This window comes from Salvelinus sp. IW2-2015, unplaced genomic scaffold, assembly GCF_002910315.2.
Source record: "Salvelinus sp. IW2-2015 unplaced genomic scaffold, ASM291031v2 Un_scaffold757, whole genome shotgun sequence".
In the NCBI taxonomy this organism is placed as follows: Eukaryota; Metazoa; Chordata; class Actinopteri; order Salmoniformes; family Salmonidae; genus Salvelinus; species Salvelinus sp. IW2-2015.
Window position 1 is genome coordinate 68,434 of NW_019942604.1, and position 8,872 is coordinate 77,305.

Consider the following 8,872-nt stretch of genomic DNA (forward strand, 5'->3'; position numbering starts at 1 on the left):
GATCTGGTGTTGCTGCGCCATTCAAATCATACTAGTAAACTAGCTAGGCAAATATAAACTGACTTGCCATGATCAGTCCTGCAATTCCGTGGGTCACAGCCAGCTATTTCAGTTAATCTGTCAACAAGATATTTATGTTTTTTTATGTTGATAAAAATATATATTATGTACAGCGCCATGGAAACAAATTCCTAATTCTAAACTTATTCCAACTTCCACTTTCACATCTTTCAGGTCAACTGCATTCCATTGCCACTTCAGCCTCCAACATGACGATATGCAAGAAACGGGGACAGAGAAGGAGCCATAAACCAAAGAATATCGGACATATTTTGGTTTTGGAATAGGTTCTCATAAGCGATATCTTTTAAAATTGCCACTCTCTTCCAAGATCAGTCTATTTAAGTTAATCTCACAGGACATGCCTCGTAGTACACGTTTCATAATAAAACATAGTAACCCAAACATTTGAACTATGCACTAGGTTGTTAATGAAGCCTATATTGACTAGAGTCTGTAAACTGGTGKGAAAGAGAGAGAAAAAGACCAATGGTTCGCACTGAGCCACTACCCCTCATTGAGGCCTTAAGTGGCTGCTGCTCGGTGCGGTCTGTCTCATATGTTTTATTAACACAGTGCTCTGAGGTCGAGAACAGCACAGCTGGGACACAGCACACACTGCTAAAGGAAGTGGTCCGTCGCCAAAACTAGCAATAGAAATGTTCAGCTAATTCACCGGTCTGCTAAGATTCCCTCCTTTTTTCAACCTCTTAGTTTCAGAGAAGAAAAAAAACTGTTCTCTGTCATTAGACTTTGTATWACTGTAGTGAAGAACAATTCAATAAGGCTATCAAATTAAGAGTAATTAACTAATGTCGGAATCTTTTGTGACTTAAATGACTTAAAAGTAACTCCTGAGGTGTCTGCATATCTCCTAAGGAGGTGTCTGTATTGTTTCAAATTTAGAAAAAAGGGTTAAGAAAATGTATCTTCAGAGAATCTGGTAAGTTAGACCTGCTATTGACAACAATGACGTGAGTAGAGAAATCCTCAATTTCGCTAGGTTCCCCAAGTAGGAGAATGCAGTAGAGCGAAGGTATAATGAGATCTTTGGAAGCCACTGCCATTATTGTGAATGTAATGGAGGGAGAAAACATACTGTGTCTTTATCTTATCTTATCTCATCAAGTCAAGAATCACAACAGGCAGCTTAGCAGCACCACTTCCCTCAGTTACCATTAGCACATCTTCATGAAAAGGCATTTTAGTGAACACTCAGGTCCTTTCCTTCGATAACTGAAGGCATCTCCATATGCATTTACTGAGCACATAATAGGACCATCCATCACCGTGCAAACCCACAGGTGCAATTCTATGCAAGTGTCTGACAGGACTATGTTTCAGTTCAGTACCAATTGTATCTGTGCAGGCCACCAATGAGTGCCAAGTACTTCAATTCATTCGTAAAAATCACAAGAACAAAAACAAAGGCATACAAAACTGCAGCCTTTAGAGAAAAATCCTAGACACAAACATGCTTGCTGTATAGTTCTGTGGCATTTGGCTTAGGGGCTCTTCAGTAATAACATTCAATTATTATTATGAAGAGTCAATTTCACCGAATCATGTCGCCTTTCATTTGTTTATAACTGTTGATATGTATTTTATTTCAATTCAAATCATGTTTGTAACATGCAAGCATTGTGTACATCACCATTTGCTCCATTTATTCTCCAACTTAACATTTCCAAACCCACTGACAAGTTCTAACATGAAACACGTACTARATAGCTGCATATGTAGCTGAGACTATTAAAATCTTAATCTGGAACTATTTTAACTGTGTCTGCTGAAGCAGTGAGTTTCTTTCGTTCCAAAGTTCATTTTGATAGGATTAAATAGATTTTGAACGCAGCCATCAACCGTGACAAGCTGAATGATGCTGAGGTTGCCACCCAAACAATTCTAGTGGTTTCCCTCCCCAAATTGCAGCCTGGGCTTCAAAATGTATCATGTGCTTCCTTCACTCTTCGAATAAGTGGTGACTTGAGGAACCTTTTGAATTGCCACACCGGCGAAACCTTGAAAAACGTTCCTTGAGGAACCCTTGTGCAAAGGTTCAAACCGGAACCTGTTTGTGATGGGAGGGGTTCAATTTTGATTTTCTTTTAATAATACATTGTAGAGGTGCCAGCATATCAGATTGGAGGCATGGCTTTCAGATTTTAGGTCATCCATTAGAGTAATTGTCATTCCTGGTCATCACTTTTTGTACAAATGTTTCTTGAATATTTATGCATATTGTGTATTCTAATATAATATGAATAATATTAACATTGCTGATTTCATACAGTAATAAAGTGGTAACTATCCCAACTTTGGGATTAGCGTAGGCTCTTGAGAAACTAATACACCTCTGTTAGCCTCATTGAAGCTACAAAACTGTCCGTTTTCAACCGTAACATGTGATGACAATACAACAGAACAGATGAACATCAATGACATGACACTCTAAAAATGTCAATCTTAAAGCCGCGCCCCTACTAAGCCACGCCTCCATTCCCGGGGTTCCTCCAGGAATCCGTAGCTACAGTGAACCATTAAAGAACTCCTCAACTAACCGAAGGTGCAAATATGAACCATTGACTCGCAATGGTTCCTTGAGGAACTCCAGAGTTCTTCGATTCACCGCTAATTTTAAGAGTGTGGTTCATAACTTTCAGGTTCAGAATTCTTGCTTTTTTTTAAGAATAATGCGAGCCGATAACAAATACTGTTATCTTGGGATAAAACATTGAAAATAGGTGGTCCTTATCCATTCTTCCAAAGATTGGATAACTGTGATGCACTCTTGAATGTATTTAAAGACCTGTGGTTGAAATGTCCGAATGGAACCTTTTAACTTACCATCGGACCTCTGCAAGCCAATGACATCAGTGAAATCTGCATCAACTTGCAGCAGCTTAAGGCTGGAGTGACTTTTTGATGCTGAGTCTTCCGTTGGATTTAAATTACAATCATCAGCAAACGGAACCGTAGGCCACTTTTTTTCCATTGAGCCCAGCCTAGCTTTACTGCACTTTTATGCAGGAGGAAAAACATCTTCAAGTTCATTACACCACTGTGAAGGAGGAAATACTGTTCCAGGAAACACAGTGGCCATTCTTGTGATGAGTCAATGAGAAAACTAAAGATTAACCTTAGTTCTTCTGGAGGAAAAGCAGAGCACAGTGATTCATACCAAGTGACACTGGTTCCTTAACTCCACCTAGACTTGGCACAATGGAACACTGGTGGTCTTATGTGGCTCAGGTGGTAGAGCATGGAGCTTGTAAAGTCAGAGTTGTGGGTTTGATTCCTGCTGGGGCCACACATAAAACATATGTATGTACACACTACTTGTAAGTTGTTTTGGATAAAGCCTCTGCTAAGTGGTATATATTATTATATACACTGAGTGCACAAAACATTAGGAACACCTTACTAATATTGAGTTAAGCCTCCTTTTGTCCTCAYAACAGCCTCAATTCGTCGAGGCATGGACTCTACAAAGTGGCAAAAGAGTTTCCACAGGGATGCTGGCCCATGTTGACTCCAATGTTTCCTACGCTTGTGTCAAGTTCGCTYGATGTCCTTTGTGTGGTGGACCATTCAGGAAACTGTTGAGCGTGAAAAACACAGCAGTGTTGCAGTTCTTGACAGACACACACCTGTGTGTCTGGCACCTAATGTCAACCCCCGTTCAAAGGTACWCTGAATGGCACACATACGCAATCCATGTCAATTGTCTCAAGTCTTAAAAATGATTKTTTAACCTGTCTTCTCCCCGTCATCTACACTGATTGAAGTGGATTTAACATCAATAAGGGATCATAACTTTCACTTTGATTCACCTGGTCAGTCTATGTCATAGAAAGAGCAGATGTTAATTCTAATGTTTTATACACTTTTATAAATGGAATTAGTCACAATTATACATTTTGGTTTGTTTTACAGCCATTTGATGAATCAATTTCACAAGACATACACCTCACACATACAGTATATGTCAATTGAACCTGTGGGCACATTAGAGCTGAGTATTATACTTGTATTGTCCAATACATAGAGTGCTATTACAATTATATAAAATACTGGATGAGTGTAAGAAACCCTACTCAAATTTCTCAATGAAATCCCTTAAATCACCTATAGTTTAATGTCTTCTTTCAATTTAGTCTGAGATTAGACAAGGTACCTCCATTGAAGAGGGATCAAGCAGGGGGGCAGCTCTCCGAGAAACAGAGAGATCTGATGAAGCCAGGAAGATAATAAAATACAAAGGAGGGATGGAGGAGGGTCAGCAGGAAGGAAAGTGTTTGGCTTGGGTGGGATTGGATCAGCTGCTCGTTGAGAGGTTTCTGCAGTGTCATGATTTGGCATGTATCCATACCGCTCTGGGTTATCGTTGGACATACAAAGCCTGACTTTTTGAAAGAATGACTCCAGCGTTACACAGCAAGCTGCTCTGAGGAGATTGTGGAAGGAGCCTGACTCAGAAAGGTCCAAGGGGAGCCTCATTAGCTGGTTACAAGTGGAAGACTGTGGCACCAGGCAGGGATGCACAAGATACCCCATCAACGTCTGTAGGAAGCGGATGAACGGGGACAGACTTTGAGTGTCATCTCAGCAAAGCAGATGCTGTTCAGTGTTGTATGATTATGTACAAGCCAAACCCTCAAAAATAAAACAACTTTTGGAAAGTTTGAAATGTATGGTCCACATATCTAGTTGAATCTGTACAACCGTTTAAAGGGAAACTTCACCACAGACACAATTAGGGTGTTTTTCTAGTCTCCCTACATAATTATGAGTGATGAGAGGGTGTTTCAGACATACGTGTGACTTGCTCTATCATAATCAGTCATATTGACCCTAAAACACATTTGGTATTTTATACAGTGATGGAAAGAGGAGAATGTTAGCTTTCTAATGAGACCAACATGATCTCTTTACTCATTAAACGCTGAGTGTTTTTTTTAAGTGCCGTCAAAGTTTGCAGTTACTTTTAAGACATTTATTCAAATAATGAATTAAATATTTACTTAATATATGAAATTCCTTGACATGAGTGCCCGTGTTCTTTTTCTTTCTCTCACTCACTCACACGCACACACAAACACACAGGTTACATATAAATTACATCTTGCTCTAACTATACAGACATCGTTGTCGCACACACACGTATATGCATACACATAAAAGCAAGAAAATGTACTAGCTACATTCACCTATTTTCACACACGTGCACAAACACATACACCTGCACAAACATACAGTGCCTTCAGAAATTATTCAGACCTTTTTATTTTTCCCACATTTTGTTAGGTTACAGGCTTATTCTAAAATGTATGTAATAGTTTTTTCCCCTCATCAAGCTACAATCTGCAAAAAATGTTTTTTAGAAATGTTTGCAAATTTATATAAAAAAGTATTCAGACCCTTTACTAAGTACTTTGTTGAAGCAAGCTCTGTCAGGTTGGATGGTGAGCGTCGCTGCACAGCTATTTTCAGGTCTCTCCGGAGATGTTAGATCGGATTCAAGTCTGGGCTCTGGCTGGGCCACTCAAGAACATTCAGAGACCTGTCCCGAAGTCACTCCTGTCAACCTTTGCCCCAGACTGAGGTCCTGAGCGCTCTGGAGCAGGTTTTCATCAAGGATCTCTCTGTACTTTGCTCCATTCATCTTTGCCTCGATCATGACTAGTCTCCGAGTCTCTGTCGCTGAAAAACACCTGACAGCATGATGCTGCCACCACCATGCGTCACCGTAGGGATAGTGCCAGGTTTCCCCCAGACGTGACGCTTGGCATTCAGGGCAAAGAGTTCAATCTTGGTTTCATCAGAACAGATAATCTTGTTTCTTATGGTCTGAAAGTCTTTAGGTGCCTTTTGGCAAAGTCCATGCGGGCTGTCATGTGCCTTTTTACTGACGAGTGGATTCCGTCTGGCCACTCTACCCTAAAGGCCTGATTGGTGGAGTTCTGCAGAGATGGCTGAGGATAATTTTTTTTAAATCCATTTTAGAATAAGGCTGTAATGTAACAAACTATGGAAAAGTCAAGCGGTCTGAATACTTTCCGAAGGCACTGTACATGTACATGCGCATACATACTGTATGTATGACAGAGAAATATTCACACAATGCACATATTCACTTTTTTTCCTTCTGACATGTCCCTCGGCACAGATTAAACGACATCTGAAAAGAGGTAAAAAAGGGAAGGGGATGGAGGGGGTGAGAGCTAAAAGGGTCAGAGTAAGCTTGGGTATCTCTAAGCAGCAACTAAAATGAGAAACGTTAACTTCTCTGGGATAGGTGGCAGTATTTTCACGTCCGTATGAAAAGCGTGTCCAAAGTAAACTGCCTGCTACTCAGGCCCAGAACCTAAGATATGCATATTATTAGTAGATTTGGATAAAAAACACTCTGACGTTTCTAAAACTGTTTGAATCATGTCTGTGAGTATAACAGAACTTATTTGGCAGGCGAAACCCTGAGGACAAACCATTCACATTATTTTTTTTGAGGCCACTCTCTTTCCAATGAGGTTTCATTGGAAATCCAGATTTCTAAGGGACCTTCTTGCAGTTCCTACCTCTTCCACTGGATGTCAACAGTCTTTAGAAATTAGTTGAGGTTTTTCCTTTGAGAAATGAAGAAGTAGCCATGTTCAGAATGAGGCTCRAGTGAAGTGTACTGTTTGTTAGAGGCGCGTGACCAGAAAGCATGCTACACATTGTTTTCTTCCGGTATTGAACACAGATCTACCCGTCTTCAATTTTATTGATTATTTACTTAAAAAAATACCTAAAGTTGTATTACAAAAGTAGTTTGAACTGTTTGGACAAAGCTTATAGGTAACTTTTGAAATATTTTGTAGTCACGTTGTGCAAGTTGGAACCGGTGTTTTTCTGGATCAAACGCGCCAAATAAATGGACATTTTGGATATATATCGACAGAATTAATCGAACAAAAGGACCATTTGTGATGTTTATGGGACATATTGGAGTGCCAACAGAAGAAGCTCGTCAAAGGTAAGGCATGAATTATATCTTTATCTCTGCGTTTTGTGTCGCGCCGGGAGGGTTGAAATATGATGGTCTGTGATTGTTAGCTGGGGTGCTATCCTCAGATAATAGCATTGTTTGCTTTCACCGTAAAGCATTTTTGAAATCTGCTTTTGCCGTAAAGAATTTTTGAAATCTGATATGTTGGCTGGAATCACAACAAGTGTAGCTTTAATTTGGTATATTGAATGTGTGATTTCCTGAAAGTTAAATTTTTATAGTAATTTATTTGAATTTGGCTGGATGTTGGCCAGGTGGGACGCTACCGTCCCACATATCCCAGAGAGGTTAAAGGCTCGTGACCTGAAAGCATGCTCCACTTRGTTTTCCTCCGGTATTGAACACAGTATATCCCGTCTTCAATTTTATTGATTATTTACGTWAAAAAAATACCTAAAGTTGTATTACAAAAGTAGTTTGAAATGTTTGGACGCTACCGTCTACGTTCAGTAGTTCCAAAACATCCGGTGATTTTGCAGAGAGCCACATCAATTTACAGAAATACTCATTATAAATGTTGATMAAAATAKWAGTGTTATGCATGGAACTATAGATGCACTTCTCCTTAATGCAACCGCTGTGTCAGATTTCAAAAAAGCTTTACGGAAAAAGCAAACCATGCAATAATCTGAGGTTGGTGCTCAGAGCCCAATCAAGACAAAAATATATCCGCCATATTGTGCAGTCAACAGAAGTCAGAAATAACATTATAAACATTCACTTACCTTTGATGATCTTCATCAGAATGCACTCTCAGGAATCCCAGTTCCACAATAAATGTTTGTTTTGTTCGATAATGTCCATAATGTATGTCCAAATTCCTCCTTGTTGTTCTAGCGTTCAGTACACTTTCCAAACTCACGACGCGCGTGCAAGTCCAGCGTAAAGTACGGACGAAAAGTTAAAAAGTTATATTACAGTCAGTAGAAACATGACAAAGTAGTGAATGAATCTTTAGGATGTTTTTAACATAATTCTTCAATAATGTTCCAATCGGAGAATTCCTTTGTCTTCAGAAGTGGGATGGAACAGAGCTCGCTCTCACATGAACGCGCATGGTCAGCGCATGTTCAGGTAATGGTAGACCTTACTCAATCCCCTCTCATTCGGCCGCACTTCACAGTAGAAGCATCAGCCAAGGCTCTAAAGACTGTTGACATCTAGTGGAAGCCTTAGGAAGTGCAACATGACCAATATCTCACTGTATCTTCAATAGGGGCTGAGTTGAAAATCGACCAACCTCAGATTTCCCACTTCCTGTTTGGATTTTTTCTCAGGTTTTTGCCTGCCATATGAGTTCTGTTATACTCACATACATCATTCAAACAGTTTTAGAAACGTCAGAGTGTTTTCTAACCAAATATAATAATAATGTGCATATTCTAGCTTTTATGGCTGAGTAGCAGGKCGTTTACTCTGGGCACGCTTTTCATCCGGACGTGAAAATACTGCCCCCTACCCCAAAGAAGTTAAGAAGCGTGGCTTGGCGGGTCATGTTTCGGAGGACGCATGACTCTACCTTCGCCTCTCCTGCGCCAGTTGGGGAGTTGCAGTGATGAGACAAGATTGTAATCATGAAAAAGGGGGGTAAAAATTGCAACAGAAAAAAAGGCTTCCGAAGATTGTTATTTTCACTTAGAAATTTCAAACTTGATTTTCCCTTAAGAAAAATGCATCAAGCCACTACAAAAATTATAATCCACAAAATAATTCACATTTACTTTTGCTCCAGGAATATTTTCCTGCTGTAGAAAACTGGCA